Below are 16,171 nucleotides of genomic sequence, written 5' to 3'. Positions count from 1 at the left end.
GGGAAGTGTAATACATATAATTTTGCTTCAAAAACAGCAGTTTTCTTCTGCCTTTAGTCTTTCGGTGGTCTCTTTTTTGTGCCCTTTCTTGCATCAGTTTCCCTCCACATTCATTTGTTCTAAACAAATGTGTGCAATGTATGGTCTTGGGCATACAAAACAAGCTTTCTTGCTTATTTTTTCCTCATGACTGCCCGGAGCTGAATCTCAGGTGGACCGCATCGCGGAAGGCATTTTTCGGGCCAATAAACATGATTGTGCTGAAGTAAGGTATTTTCGTATGTGTTCAGCAATGCGTATACAGAGCCAACCAGTCAGCTGCTCAATAACTGCACAATGACTGCAGTATATATGAATACAACACAACGGAAGACAGGACGACGCAAGTAAAACAAGACAGCAACACAATTACGACACAAGACAGAAGATAGAAATACAACACGCTAAGCTTACAAGAGAAATTTTTTGTTGTGTTTTGTGTATTTTTTCGACCAAGAATGGGCACTGTGATAAGTATTGAAGCATCTATTTATAACAATTTTCACAGCGCCCGCTCTTTTCTCTGTCGTGCTGTAAATGCACGCGTGTTTTCTTTTTCTGCCTCGGAGCTCTGCCACAAAATATCTGGTGTCATTCGATGCGTACCTTTACAGCGGCTCATCAAAGCAGAGAAGACTGTCTTTGTTTTCTAACTAAACATGTATCCAAGCACATTGGAAATGTCAACGTGAGCTTCCGAACGTGAGCTCGTGGAAGCCTTTTATATCAAGAAACGAGGTGACAATTGCATCAGTGAAACCTCGGTTATTATCCGGCACAGTGAAATGATGTTTCTTGAGGCATATCTGTGAAAGGTAGATGTTTGTCAAATTGAGATTAAGAGCATGGATAAGGTGAGAGGCTATATATACGCTCTTCCCTGAATAAACCCTGTTGAAAGTGTAGCGCTCGTCCTGTTCTCTTCCTCGTTCGTGTTGCCAGTTTGCTCTCTTATGTCTTTCAAGAATCGGTTTGACGTGCCGGCACTTCTTCCAGCCCCCACCCAGGAAACTCGCTCAAATTTGGGGTAGCATCACATGCGAAGACAAAAAAGTGGGATTGAAAAGAACCACGAAAAACGTTTTGTTAAGTGCGTCATGAACGCTTTATATAAGATTCCTCTGTCTTGTGGCAAAGTGTACATCGACCAGACGGGGCGTTGCGTTAACGACCGACACATGGAGCATGAAAGAGACCTAGCTGGCTAATAGGGAGCGCACAAATCTTGTTGATCACTGCATTGATTGCGGAGCTTGTGAACTGCGTTTTCGTTGCGTGTCAGTCCTAGGCAGGAGAAAGCAAAAAACCGCTCGTGAAACCTTGGAGGCATTTTTTGTAAGGAAATCTGGATCAGAACCAGTGAGTGGCACCTCAGCTGCCTGGTACAACGCTGAAGTGAATTTCCTAGCACGTCTAGTGCGATGACTTTCTGTTTCGCAGTTTTCAAGTGACTTGCTAGGCTGCGCCAGCGCAGGCCTATGGTTTTATATGCCGTAGTAGTTCTCCCAATAAATAAGTTGCAAGTTAGCGCTCGTGTTTGTCTGTTCTTGCTGTCCGTGTCCTGGTTGCGCTAAAAATATGTATAATTTGTCACAAATCCAACTAGGCCAACATATCACTCATTTAAACCTGCCTGCCCTCTCTCTGCTGTATAGCTTGTATGTAACATACATATTCATGCTCATTTTTGATAGGCTGTGTGCTAAAAAGACGTTCACAGGAAAAAATGGGTGTAGACGACCGGAAAGAAGCCCAACTTTCAACTTTATTTACGACAAAGCCAGCGCGCTTATATATGCGCTGTTATCCAGAGGCGAACTGCATGAAAGAGCGTGAAGCTAACAACCAAACAAGAGAAAGTGCAATGGAGCATATCTAAGATAGATTATAAGAAACCCAAGAAGGTGAACATATCAACACGTGCCGAGGTATGGCAAAAATTTTCACACGGGCTAACAAGAATGCAGAACAACATAAGAATACAGAGCTGAAAATATGCATAACAACGTGAAAAAGTTCTGACAATGAAAATAAACAAAAGAGATGGGAATAGAAACCGTGTAAAGGGCGGCAAAAGAGATAAAAGCATGTTAAAAATTCTAAAAGCTAACTAAAATACAGAGCAGCGAATGGGTTAAGAAACAAGATGTAACCATCCAAAAAGGATAGTTGATTTTTATAAAGGTCAACAGAAGGCGTGCTAACGCACTTGTCTTTTCTTAGGTCAAAGAAAAAGCCAACTTCTCTCTCGGTATTGTCCAGAGCCTTAGCTAGAAAATTAGTTTCAATAAACTTGGGGTAGCAGTTTTTGTAACCACTGCAGTGTGACGGAAGGTTACCTCCAGATTTCTCTCTTCAGGGTGACGTTGTGCTTGCGGGCGCACTCATTGAACCATTTCGCGGTTTGCCCCACATACACTTTTCCGCATGTCAAGTCAAGTTTATTTCAGCTTTTGTCTTACAAAAACTGTGGGTGACGAAAAAAAGCGGTTCGCAATGACCGCTTGACAGGCTTCGTCACCCGTAGAAGTTGGCAGCATTAGCAGACACAGTTACACATGAGAGCCATTATACATTGTTAGACATTGTTAGAGAAAGAAGACAAAAAGAGAAATGACAGGTAAAATCATTCAACAGAGTAACAAAATACAACTTAGTCAATGAATAGCTCCCTAAGTGCAGAAGTCATTTTTTATTAAATGCTATAGAGAGGGATGTTCAAACATTTCGGAAGAATATATTTTAACATCGCACAACCGTAGTTTGTTCTGCATCTGGGTATTGCAAACATTCCACGGTCACTAGATGCATAGGGTGTGGCATATGGTACAAGAGGAACAATGCGGCTCAAGAAAGGGTCATTTCGTGCCGTGATTTTTTTATAAAAGCAGGCAAACGTGTAGTCAAATAGCTTATTAACCGGAATAATTTATGGGGCGAGTCGGGGCGTCAAAAGAAGCATTTGCAATGATCCGTAGCATTTTTTCTGTAGTGTAAAAAGTTTTTGTATATTTGACACGGTAGTATTTCCCCATACCAAGTACACATAAGCTATATATGAGAAGAAAAAAGCGTAATAAATGTCGAGCTTCGTTTTCGAGGGCAAAATATGTTTATTACGAGCGATGATACCTATGAATTTAGAAAGGGTGGTGCATATCTTGCTAATGTGGGTATTCCTTGACATTTTGGGAGTAAAATCTATGCCAGGGGAGGTGAATGCCTCGACGTATTGTAGTTCTGTGCAGCTGAAAAGGATTGGTGGAGGATTCGCGACTACCTTGCCCTTGCAAGTGAATCTCATACACAACATTGGTAGTGCGTTGTGTGTACATAATTTGATGCTTGATATTACAGGCTTTGCTAACACGCTTCTTCGTCAGCATCGGACATAATTTCGCCAATTTGCAGCGAGGCTAAAAAACCAGCTTAACCCCGTGACGACACGCAACTTTCTTCAAATTGTGCGAAATGCCGTGGAGGTAAGGCATTAACTGCACATTTTTTTGTTCTGCCTTATGTTAACATGGTGAGATTTTTTAGTTTTTTGCAAAAGGTTTTCAGACATGCCGGTGACCAGATGGGCTGGGTAACTTGCAGATAAAATTCCGTCAATCTGGGACTGGAAGCTTTCGCCTATCAAGTGGGGACATGATTTTTCTAACGCAGATTTCATGCAAAGGGATACTATGCCACGCTTTACCGGCTTGGAGTGGGTCCTATCATAGGACAAAAGTGACTTCTTTGAGCGTGGCTGATAAGCACAGCACCATGCGCATTTGTACAAGTAATCTGTAAGTCAAGAAACTGGAGTCGATCATGATCTGGACGTTTATGCGTGAATTTCAGACGCTTTGATAACCAAACCGAGTGAGAGCTTGGTTTACAAGTGTATCGCCGGCACAGTGTGTAGGTACATTAAGAAGAATAAGACAGTCATCAACGTAAAGAAAATAATTGCTATCCCTCTGTCCTTCAATCTGGCTTCAACGCGCCGGTCAAATGACGCCAGAGAGATTGCGCATAGGACCGGTGCGACTGACGAACCTACACATATTCCCGCCTTTTGTAAGTAAAACTTTTCGCGGAAGCAAATAACAGTGGAATCCAAATAAAACATCAGGAGGTCCAGAAAGTTTGCTGTTGTGACACCAGCGCAATTCTGAAACCTGACTTGGCCATATTCTTCCAAATGTTCACGGACAGCATCAAACAAACTGTCGTGAGGCACAGAGTAAGATAAGTCCTCAACACCAATAGAAACAAATTCGTTACACATCTGTTCCGGGATTGGTGCCCCTTGTTCGGATTATATATAGCGGAACGAATGGCTTGGTTTGGTTTATGGGGGTTTAACGTCCCAAAGCGACTCAGGCTATGAGGGACGCCGTAGTGAAGGGCTCCGGAAATTTCGACCGCCTGGGGTTCTTTCACGTGCACTGACATCGCACAGCACACGGGCCTCTAGAATTTCGCCTCCATCGAAAATAGCGGAACGAATGTATAGATTTATAGCGCTCCCGTAACGATAAACAAATGAAGAATTAAGTGTCCCTGCCGTGCCACTAAGTGTTTTCCTACCCGTTAAGGGATATTTGTAAGGGGGGAGAGGAGAAAGGAATGGGAGGACGCGAGCAATTTTAATGGCCGCTATATTGTATTCTAGAAACCGAAACTATACCGCAATTTCATCCCCTGACGTCACACTCACATATTACCAACTCTACCCACCATACTGGGCCGTGACAGCATCAATGGCACGCGGCAGGTGGTTGTTTCTACAATGATATTGTAGATCGCGCTACAAGTCGCAATGCAAGATGTGCTGTTTTCTATTTGCTGCCACAGGTGGCGCTGTGATCTCAGGGTGCTAATGGGGTCCTGTGCATGAGAGCAGATGTTAAAGCAAGGTTAGAAATCTAACAACGTGGCGTAGGGAGGCTAGCTTTGGTAGCACATGATAAAACACCAAATCGGGGGGTACAGGTTGATATGGGAGGGGCGTCGTTCGAGAGCAGAGAAGCTAGCAGTAAGATAGCATTTGAGGAGCGATTGAGAAAAATTGGGGAGAAGCAGTGGGCTAGGAAAGTTTTCAGATACCTGTACATATGGAATGTTGACACGAATTGAAGAAAGCGAGCAAGAAAATTGAGAAGCAAATATTCGGACAGCAGTAAGGGGACAAATCAGCAATTATCGGTTGACAAAAAAAAAATAAAAGAAACAGAGAGAGCTCTGTGAAAAACAGGGATGCTGACAAAATCAGCATTTAGAACATACTGGATCTTTAAGCAGGAAAGTGCCAAAGAAAATACCCATGATAATTGTAGGGGAACCTCTTTGTTGTTTGAGGCCAGGACGGGAGTTTTGCGGACTGAGACATATAGAGTCAGGTACCACAAGATAGACACGTTGTGTGTTGCGTGCGGAGAGGAGGAGGAAATGGCTGAACACTTGATACTTTTCTGTAAAGGACTTCACGCTACAGTGGAAAGCAACGGGGCTGATCTATTCAAGGCATTCGGGTTTGAGGACAGTGAAGGGAAAGTAGATTTTAAGTGGGTAGAAGTGACCAAGCGAAGGTTATTTGATTGGTGGCTAAAGTCAAGACAAGAGTAAAATTTCATAAGTCACGGCTATGTGGCTTGAGCCACCGCCCGATTTAAAGGGTTCAGCCTTATCCACCCATCCATCCAAACACCCGCCCACCTACCCCTCCAACCGCCCACCCACCCATCCATCCATCCACCCACCCACCCATCCGCCCATCCACCAATGCACCCATCCATCCACCCACCCACCCATCCATCCGCCCATCCATCCATCTATCCACCCACCCATCCATCCACCCATCCATCCACCCATCCATCCACCCATCCACCCATCCATCCATCCAGCCATCCAACCACCCACCCGCCCATTCATCCACCCACCCATCCATTACAATCTATTACCATCCATTACCATCCATTACTATCCATTAACATCCATCCATCCATCCATCCATCCATCCATCCATCCATCCATCCGGTAGCAGACCACATGAAATCTCGAAATGTGATGAGTAGTTGCAGCCACTGATGGCGCTGTGATCTCGGGGCGGTAGCACATCCCACGAAATCCCGACAGGTGATGAGTAAGAGCTTACGCTCTTAAAGGGACTATGCAGCGAATAAAAAGTCACTTGTAAAAGTTTTCAATCCTTAGAAATGATGCTAAGAAGCATTCACACAAAGTATGAGTCTTCAGAACTGAGCCGGCAATTTATTATGACCTTTTAAAAACCATGTTTTTTTTTTAAATTAGCGGGCCGATTGGTGTGCTTGTAGTGACCGATTTTGGACCTAAAATCGTGAAACAAAGACGTCACACTACCCATGACGTCGCCAGGCCACCACACGCTCTCGTTCGCTGGAGCCACGGCAGCCACGACGTCACGGGCACACTTCCGGTAGCCGTGAAAATCGTCAGCCTGTGCCGCCACGCGACCCTCTCGGGCAAGCACGAGCCAGGGCATTGCCTTCGCGCATATGGTTTCAATTTCCCTCTGCCGCCTCCTTCTGTCGGGAGTTCCGGAGCAACGCGCACGGCTCTTCGTGCGCACGCATAGGGCTCGATGCCCATCGCGGCCGTAAAAGCGAGCAGTCGCACCTCGAGGTGCGGGCTTATTACTGCTGATTACCACAGATGACAAGCAAAGAAACCCGACGCGTGCCGCAATCCAGGAAAGCAAAGAAGAGAGACCGGAGAAATGCCGCCACGCCGCCGACGCTGCTGCGGGGGGGCTAGGAGCGACAACCGGAAGTTGCAAAATAAACGTCAGCGGATGGCTTATTCATGGGCGGGGCCCAGTCCCAGACCTGTTTTCTTTATTTCTTTCTGGTGCTCCTCGTGTACGAGTTGCGGGAGAGGAAGAGCGTAATTTTTAATCGTCTATATCTTCGCAGTTATTGATGCTAGCTCAAAGAAAACAAAGAAACCAGACGCGCGCCGCAATCCAGGAAGGCGAAGAGACCAGAGATATGCCGCCACGCCGCCGACGCTGCAGCTGGGGGCTAGGAGCGGCAACCGGAAGTTGCAAAATAAACGTCAGTAATTTTTAATCGTCTATAGCTTCGCTGTTATTGATGCTAGCTCAAAAATTCTTGTACTGGTGTGACTAGTGAGCGAATGCCTACCTCTCGTCTGCTTTACGTAATCTCAATTAATTTATTGCACAGTCTCTTTAAACCGAGTGGTGGCCAACAACTTGCCTCCTTCCAGGACCCGCACCACTTCCATTGAGCTTCGAACGCGGTAAGGGTCACCGCCAGCTATTCCGTCCAGTTGGCGCCGAAGGAAGTCACTCGCAACTTTTTGCCACGCATCTATTTCGGACACAATAGCACATAGTGCGCATGCAGGCTTAATTACGCGTTTTTCCTGAAAAGAAAATTTCGAGGCACCCGGTCTCAGCCGCTTTGGCAGTCTTTCCTATGTATTCCAGGTTGATCGCCGCAAGCACTCTTAGTGCGGCATGTTTTTGTTTGGAAGGGTTAAAGTAGACTGGTTTAAAATTCTTCTTGATCGCTTCTGTGGCTTTTTCGTTGAAAGTATCAGTCGGCATGACAACAAAACCACCTTATTTGTCAGCCGTTACCACCGTTACCACCCTCGATGACGTCGATCTTCCAAGCGGCGTCAAGAACATCTTGGAAAAAGGACCCAAGTACAGTTTTGAGCCTCAGACGAGCCTCCCGGCTCTGGTAGCGATGGTACGAAAAATCGGCTGCAAAGTTAATGGCAAAGATATGCACCGGATCATGGGTGTCGCATTGTCACAAAGTTCATGCCTGCCCTGTCCAGCTTTGACCTTTGTTTCCCAGAAACATGTCGCGAAGCGGCGTCAACGACTTTTTCCCCCTCCTCCGCGGGGGAACGGCATTCTCACCATAGCGCTGGAGGGGTCACTTAAAACTACTCCCTTCCCCCTCCTAGCATTGTTGCCATACAGGTGGCAAGCGCTTGCACGTGTTGGGAACAGCAGAAGCGGATTGAATGCCCCGGCACTGTTCGCGGCCCCCAATGACTCCTCGTGGGATTAAGGTGTTGTGCCGAATTCTTTCGACATTACTTCATGTGTTCTTTTTTTTCTTTTTGGGAGCTGCATTCCTCTGTGCGTGGCTCCTGAAGAGTATTTTTCTTTGCTTGTTTTTTTTCATTCTTTGCCATGCGAAGGGGGCGACGGGAACGCCGCGCGCTGGCAGTTGGTCTGGAGATTTCGGTGCGTGCGGTCGTGAGTGAGGTCAGCCAGGGAAGTGGTCGGCAAGGAGCCTAGGCGGAGATCTGACGCGTAGAGCGCGGCGACGGTGGTCCCGAAGACGCGAGGCCCAAGTTCGCCCCTATCCGCAATCCCCCATCAGCCCCGCGACGAGCAACCGCAGCCCAACGCTCCCTGCGACCGGACCTTGCCACTCCGCACCTAAGCCATCGTTTCTCACCACTCACTTCGACTCTTTTATCTTTGTATTTTTGCTTTCTGTGTTTCTCGTTGTAATCCTTTGTACTGTATTTCCGTCTCGTAACATTTCTGTATAGCAATCGCCCTGATGTTTCTTTCTTTGTGTTAATTGTTGTGTTAACGTGCTCAATTGGTGCTTGTGTTATTTGCGTCACGTCAGTGTACGGCGCTACCTTGTCGGGCATATTGTAATACTTGGTTTTTGTTTGCCTAATTAAATTAATTCGCTACGGAACTTGCCTACGCCTCATGCCTCCGGTCAACGACTAATCAGGCGTGGCCCCTATCGCCGGTCAGCAGTCGAGTCACAATCTTTCGCACGCGGGGTGGAGGTGTTTGTCGCTCCTCCCCCTTCGAACTTACGGAGAGTGCAGTGGTGGGCAGATTGGCCCGATTAATTGTAACTTCGGCGCCAACCAACACCACAGCCGCCCACGATATCTTGACAAACTGGCGTCCGCGACAGGACTTGCTTACCACGATTGGCGGTGACCGTGAGGCATAGCGTTCAATATCTCACGTACTGTCAGAACTGAGAACAAAGAACCGTTGGTGCAATGGCTGAGTTAGGAAAAATAATTGCTCTCGGGAAGCAGCTAGGCTTCGAGGAGGTCGCCCTCCAGGAATTCCTCAGAGATGAGCGCGCGAAACAGCGCGAGCTAATGAAAGAAGAGCAGCGGCTGCTCGAGGAGGAAGAAAGGGACAAGGCGCGCTCCGCTCGTCGAATGCTCGAACTGAACACTGAACTACAAATTCTCCACGCGAGAGGCGAGGGAGGCGGGAGCGCTGGTTCAGATTCCGCTTCGGTTCAAAGCGAACCTACATCGCGTTTCAGGGTCGTCAGTCCACATAAGCTAATGGCGCCGTTTAACGATAAAACGGACGACTTGGACGCCTACCTGACACGGTTCGAACGAGTCGCAGAGGCGCAGAAGTGGCCGCGAGACCAGTGGGCTACTGCACTTAGCACGTGCCTTGCGGGAGAGGCGTTGAGCGTTTTTGACCGCATGCCGGGAGCGGATGCGGTAGACTATGACACGTCAAGCGAGCTCTTCTGCTTGGTTTCCGGTTGACGGAGGAGGGATTTCGACGGAAGTTCCGGACAGAAGCCCCCCACGAGCACAAAACCCCGTCCCAGTTCTTCTCAAGAAGTACTTTGATTTGGGCTAGTTGGTTCATATCTTGAAAGAAGTTAGGACGGCGCTAAAACGACAAAGACAAAGAGGCACGAACACAACAGGACGGGCGGATACAGAATGGCGCCCGTCCTGTTGTGTTCGTGCCTCTTTGTCGTTTTAGCGCCGTCCTAACTTCTTCCAGTTCTTCTCCCGATTAGAGAATTACTGGGAGCGGTGGGTACAGCTCTCTTCGTGCGAGCAGACCTACGAGGGTATCAAGAGTCTCCTTTTGAGGGAGCAGTTTCTAGAGAACTGCACGCCGTCGATGGCTACCTTCCTGAAGGAGAAAACGGCGGGCGATCAGAATGAGCTGCTACAAAGGGCAGACAACTATGTCACTGCTAGGGGGTCCACATACTTTGGCCGGCATGAACTGAAACGTGAAGACCGGCCCCTAGAAAAGTCCTCCGACGCTGGTCGCAAGGGCCACCAGGGAAAACAGCTACCCGCGACAGTATCATCCACACCACGCTGCTACATTCGCGCGGCACGTCGCGGCGCATTGCAAGGAGAGACGGAGAAATCCTGAGCAGGGCATCCGGGCACGCCCTGGAGCAAAGGACGTGTCGGCCGGCATTCAAAACGGCTATCTAGAGCTGAAAGATGGCCAGTTCCTGCCAGTGGTGAACCTCGGCAGGGCCCAAGAGTCCGGGGTCCTTCCCGTTGTTGAAAGCCTCATTGCTGGGCAGAGGATAAATGTGTTGAGAGACACGGGGTGTAACATTGTTATTGTCAACCGAGACCTTGCAACAAAGTCCCAACTTACTGGCCGACACCGAGCCGTTTACCTGGCGGACCGCTCGGTGAAAACGCTAGCCGAGGAGCGAATTCAAGTTGACACACCTTACGATAGGGGAGAGGTGCTGGCCGGATGTATGGAATCGCCACTATTCGACCTAATTCTCGGGAATATCGACGGCGCCAGGCATCCGTCCGAGCCCGACGCGACTTGGAGGGGAATAGCCCTGAGTATCGAAGGGGCCGAAGCGGGTGCATCGGATCCCGTACAGGAACAGCCAAGTACCCCGGACGAGCCCGCACCCGCGGCGGCCGTGACGACCCGTCAATTAACAGTCCAGGCAGCAATCGTCGGAGACGTTCCGCAAGTTACGAGTACCAACCGCGATGGCAGAAGTCACCCCGACGCAGATTAGCCGCGACCAACAAGCGGACGAGACCCTCCGGCGTTGTTTTCAGATGCAGAGGTAAGAGGGAAAGGTCCGGTGCAAGGGAGGGGGCTCGTACACCTTTCTGCTAAGAGATGACATGCTCTATCGCCAGTTCCTACCAGAGTCAGGCTCGGGTACTTTACAGCTGGTTGTCCCCTTTCAGCACCGAAACAAGGTTCTCCGCCTCGCGCACTGCGGACTGATGGCAGGTCATTTGGGGCAGTTCTTCTCTAAGATGGACCTCGCGAAGGGCTATTGGCAGGTCCCCCTGGACGAGCACTCAAGGGAAAAGACAGCGTTTTCGGCTCCCAGAGGCCTTTACCAATTCAGGAACATGCCTTTCGGCATCAAGACCGCCCCAGCCGTCTTTGCTAAACTGATGAGGAAGCTCCTAGACGGGATAGACACGTCTATCATTACTACGACGACCTGCTCGTAGCGACGGAGTAGTGGGAGGACCATGTCAAGGACTGGAGCAGGTTCTCACGCGAATCCGGGAAACCGGGATGACCATACACCCCAAGAAATGCGAACTCGGCGCGGATCAACTGTGTTTTCTCGGTCACACGATTGGAAAGGGGACCCTTGGCCCGATGGAATCAACACTGGACAGGATCCGCCAAGCCCCACGACCGATAAACAAACGCCAAGTATGAGCCTTTTTGTGCCTAGCGGGATCCCGAGTTAAGCAACTGTTGCAGCACCTATGACCGACCTGCCCAAAAAACTCGCACCAAACAGCGTTAGGTGGGGGGATAACGAAGAACAAGCGTTTAACAGCCTGAAACAACTGCTCTCAGAGGCCCCCATCCTACAGGTTGCGGATTTCAGCAAGCCATTTGTACTCCGTACCGACGCCTCGGATCAAGGGGCTGGGGCAGTGCTGCTGCAGGAAAAAGACGGACTTCTGCATCCCGTCGCGTACGCGAGTCGCAAGCTACTTCCCAGAGAGAAGGCGTACGCAGCAGTTGAGAAGGAGTGCTTGGCCATTGTATGGGCTATCAAGCGCTTCAATTTCTACCTCTGCGGCAAACGATTCACCGTCCAGACAGATAATCAGCCGCTGAAATATCTGAACGAGGCTCAGTTTATGAATTCACGGCTGCTCCGCTGGGCGCTGCTCCTACAGGAGTACGACTTCGGGGTCGAGAGCATTAAGGGAAAAGATAACGTCGGCGCAGACTATCTCAGCCGGGTGTGAATAGCCATGGGGTGAACTAAACGCGTTGCGACGGCCCAGTTTCACCCTTACCTAGAAATTTCTTTTTATTGTTATTTTGTGCATTGTTGGTAGTGTTTTGAAATGTTATGCAACGCAAGATGTTTGCGTGTGGTCGTGTTTCAGTGTTGGACGGTTACGACCGAATGTGCAGTGTCGAACTGTTTTGACTAACTGGGACGTGACTGCGTGAGGTGTGGCAGTGCGTGAGGCGTGTGTCGGTGCACTATCCTACGAGCCTTCGTGAAAAACTGGTGATACGACGAGGTGGTGCGCGCTGGTGACAGTGATGTGCGCGTCATTCATCTGAGGTGGCTTGTCCGCCAGGAGCGTGTGTGCACGCACGAAATTTGTGTTTTGTCTGTGAATGTTATTGAGAATATCATTCTTTTCGTGGGGGTTGTGTCACAAAGTTCATGCCTGCCCTGTCCAGCTTTGACCTTTGTTTCCCAGAAACATGTCGCGGAGCGGTGACGACGACTTTTTCTTCTACCCCGCGGGGGAACGGCATTCTCACCATAGGTCTGCTCGATTTGGCTGCACTTTCTGAACCAGTTCAGGAAGTGCAGCACTCGCACTCGATTTGACGGTGCAGCTAGCGCCACCTGCACTTCGGCACTCGATATGACTTCTTGCTGCACGAGTTCTTCTGCACTGCTGCACTAGCCTCCGGGCGAGTTCTCTTCTCGTGCAAGTAGTGCAAGGTGCTCGGCGCGCTCCGTAGCAGGCGGCTCCGCGGCCTTGCTTGCTTTGGTGAGCGGCGTTGAGGCCATGGTTGAGACGGCCGCGCACCCGTGAGAGACGCGGCATCTGCGCCGTGCCCTCACCAAACAGCTGAAATGACAGTGCGCGTACGTGTGTGCATGTGCGCGTGTGTCTGTGTACGCGTGCAAGCGACTGGCTGGTTCTCATCTTTCTGTCGAGCCTCGCACGTCGCATACACCATATCTCTTTTGTGTGCAATTATTATTATAGACGCAGCACAATGGGGCGCTTCCATAAGAGGCAGATGGTGAGATGTTTTATAATACGTGGGTGATCGCAACGTTTGTGACTCGCTGCGACATCAGTAACTCCGCTTAAAACAGCGACTGGGCTTGAGCTCGCCGTCAGTCCACACCTTCGCCTGCCAGTTAGCCTCTGACAGTCACGTCACGATCTGCCGAAAGTGTACGCGATCTAGTTGAGTTCAAATATAGATCAGGCAACTGTGGGCGGAACAGCGCAGTCACTTTTCGATAGAACCGAAGCAGCCTGAATCAAGCGTATGAACTGTAAAAGATCGTTTCGAGCGGTAATCTGAATAACCTCTCGAATTCAATGTTTGTTGCCTCTTCAAAATATCCGTCAAATCAGTGACGGTCGACCGGCCTGCGCCACTTCGCACAACACAACTGAAAGAACGGTGTCAAATTCTTCACCACATTTGGAATTAACAAATTTCATAGCCGCTCCATGAGATGTGCCACTTCGAGTGAATGTACAGCGTTTAATAGAGCTAGCACAATCTCGTGCATATGTGAAAACACGCGACAAACACCAACACATAGCCGCAGCAGACGAAAGTTTCTGCACTTTTACACTCGATTTGGCCACTGCACCGACAGCACTAGTGTCAGGCTACACTCGCGCCGCAAGAACTGGCGCTGCACTGGCACGGAACTTTTGTGAACAAGTGCCGAAAGTGCACCCAAATCTAGGAGACCTCATAGCGCTGGAGGGGTCACTCAAAACTACTCACCCCCCCCCCCCTCTCCTAGCATTGTTGCCATACAGGTGGCAAGCGCTTGCACGTGTTGGGAACAGCAGAAGCGGATTGAATGCAACGGCACTGTTCGCGGCCCCAATGACTCCTCGTGGGATTAGGGTGTTGTGCCGAATTCTTTCGACATTCCTTCATGTATTCTTTTTTTTTTCTTTTTGGGAGCTGCCTTCCTCTGTGCGTGGCTCCTGAAGAGTCTTTTTTTCGCTGTGTTGTTTTTGTTTGTTTTTCATTCTTTGCCATGCGAAGGGGGCGACGGGAACGCCGCGCGCTGGCAGTTGGTCTGGAGATTTCGGTGCGTGCGGTCGTGAGTGAGGTCAGCCAGGGAAGTGGTCGGCAAGGAGCCTAGGCGGAGATCTGACGCGTAGAGCGCGGCGACGGTGGTCCCGAAGACGCGAGGCCCAAGTTCGCCCGTATCCGCAAGCCCCCATCAGCCCCGCGACGAGCAACCGCAGCCCGACGCTCCCTGCGACCGGACCTTGCCACTCCGCAGCTAAGCCATCGTTTCTCACCACTCACTTCGACTCTTTTATCTTTGTATTTTTGCTTTCTGTGTTTCTCGTTGTAATCCTTTGTACTGTATTTCCGTCTCGTAACATTTTTGTATAGCAATCGCCCTGATGTTTCTTTCTTTGTGTTAATTGTTGTGTTAACGTGCTCAATTGGTGGTTGTGTTATTTGCGTCACGTCAGTGTACGGCGCTTTCTTGTCGGGCATATTGTAATACTTGGTTTTTGTTTGCCTAATTAAATTAATTCGCTACGGAACTTGCCTACGCCTCATGCCTCCGGTCAACGACTAATCAGGCGTGGCCCCTATCGCCGGTCAGCAGTCGAGTCACAATCTTTCGCACGCGGGGTGGAGGTGTTTGTCGCTCCTCCCCCTCCGAACTTACGGAGAGTGCAGTGGTGGGCAGATTGGCCCGATTAATTGTAACTTCGGCGCCAACCAACACCACAGCCGCCCGCGATATCTTGACACGCATGCCTCGACAAATCACTTCCCAGCAAGAACTCTGCGCTCAATAGCCTTGCAAATTCATCAAGTCGTCGAACCTCGCTGTTCTCGAGACTGAAATCTTTGCATGAAATCTGCATTACAAAAATCATGCGCACATAAGGTAATTGAAAGCTTCCAGTCCCAGACTGACCGAATTTTATCTGCGGCTGACCCAGCACATCTGGCCATCAGCATGCCTGAAAACCTTTTGTAAAAAATTAAAAAATCGGACCGTGCTAAAGGCGAGACAGAACAGTAACATGTGCAGGTAATGCCTTACCTAGACGGTATTTTACACAATTTGAAGAAAGTTGCGTCTCCTCACGGTGCTAAGCGGGTCTTTTCGGCTCCATGCAAACTGGCGAAATTATGCCCGATGGCGACGAAGAACCGTGTTAAGAAGGCCTGTAATATCAAGCATCAAACCGTGTGCACACAATGCACTGCCAATGTTGTGTATGAGATTCCCTAAACATGCGGCAAAGTGTATGTGGGGCAAACACGGAAAAGTTTCAATAAAGCGCCCGCAAGCACAACGTCACGCTAAAGAGAAAATCTGGAGGTAACCTTCCGTTACACTGCAGCAATTGCCAAAACTGCTACCCCAAGTTTAATGACACTAAGTTTCTAGCTAAGGCTCAGAACAAGACCGAGAGAAAAGTAATCAATGCCTTTTTCATTGTCCTCAGCAAAGACAGGTGCGGTAACACGCCATCTATTCACCTTTCTAGGAATGAACTATCCTTTTTGGATGGTTAGATCTAGTCTCTTAACCCGTTCGCTGCTCTCTATTTTAGTTAGCCTTTAGAATTTTTAATGTGGTTTTATCTTTTTTGGCGCCCTTTACTGGGATTTTATCCCCATCTGTCTTGTTTCTTTTCATTATCAGATTTTTTTCATGTTGTTATGCATCGTTGTTATCCCATGTGAATGCTTTTATGCCGTACCTCGGCATGTGTTGATATGTTCACCTTCTTGGTTTTTTTTTATAATATCACTTAGATATGCCCCATTGCTCTTTCTCTTGTTTGGTTGTTAGTTCCACGCTCTTTCAGCTGCTCGTCTCTGCATATCAGCGGATATATAAGTGCGCTGGCTTCTTTTGTCGCCAATAAAGTTGAAAATTGGGCTTCCATCCTGTCGTCGCTACCATCTTATTTTCCTGTGAACGTCTTTTTAGCGCACAGCCTATCAAAAATGAATATTTACCAACTAGCCCGTCAGAAAGAATTACTAAAGCACATATTCACACGAGACCAATATGAATTCATATGAGATTTTTCGTTCAGACGTTTCCTCACAATC

General features: G+C 48.8%; 1 protein-coding gene across 2 annotated transcripts in view; it reads right to left on the bottom strand.

Annotated features, from left to right (window-relative positions):
• Positions 1-16,171, bottom strand: part of LOC144104476 (uncharacterized) — a 100,020-nt gene that overhangs the window by 39,245 nt on the left and 44,604 nt on the right. The gene's annotated exons all lie outside the window — the stretch shown is intronic.

The sequence above is a fragment of the Amblyomma americanum genome, chromosome 9 (genome assembly GCF_052857255.1).
Source record: "Amblyomma americanum isolate KBUSLIRL-KWMA chromosome 9, ASM5285725v1, whole genome shotgun sequence".
Taxonomy (NCBI): Eukaryota; Metazoa; Arthropoda; class Arachnida; order Ixodida; family Ixodidae; genus Amblyomma; species Amblyomma americanum.
Note: the sequence above shows the minus strand (reverse complement) of the source record. Positions and strands in the feature narration are given on the sequence as shown.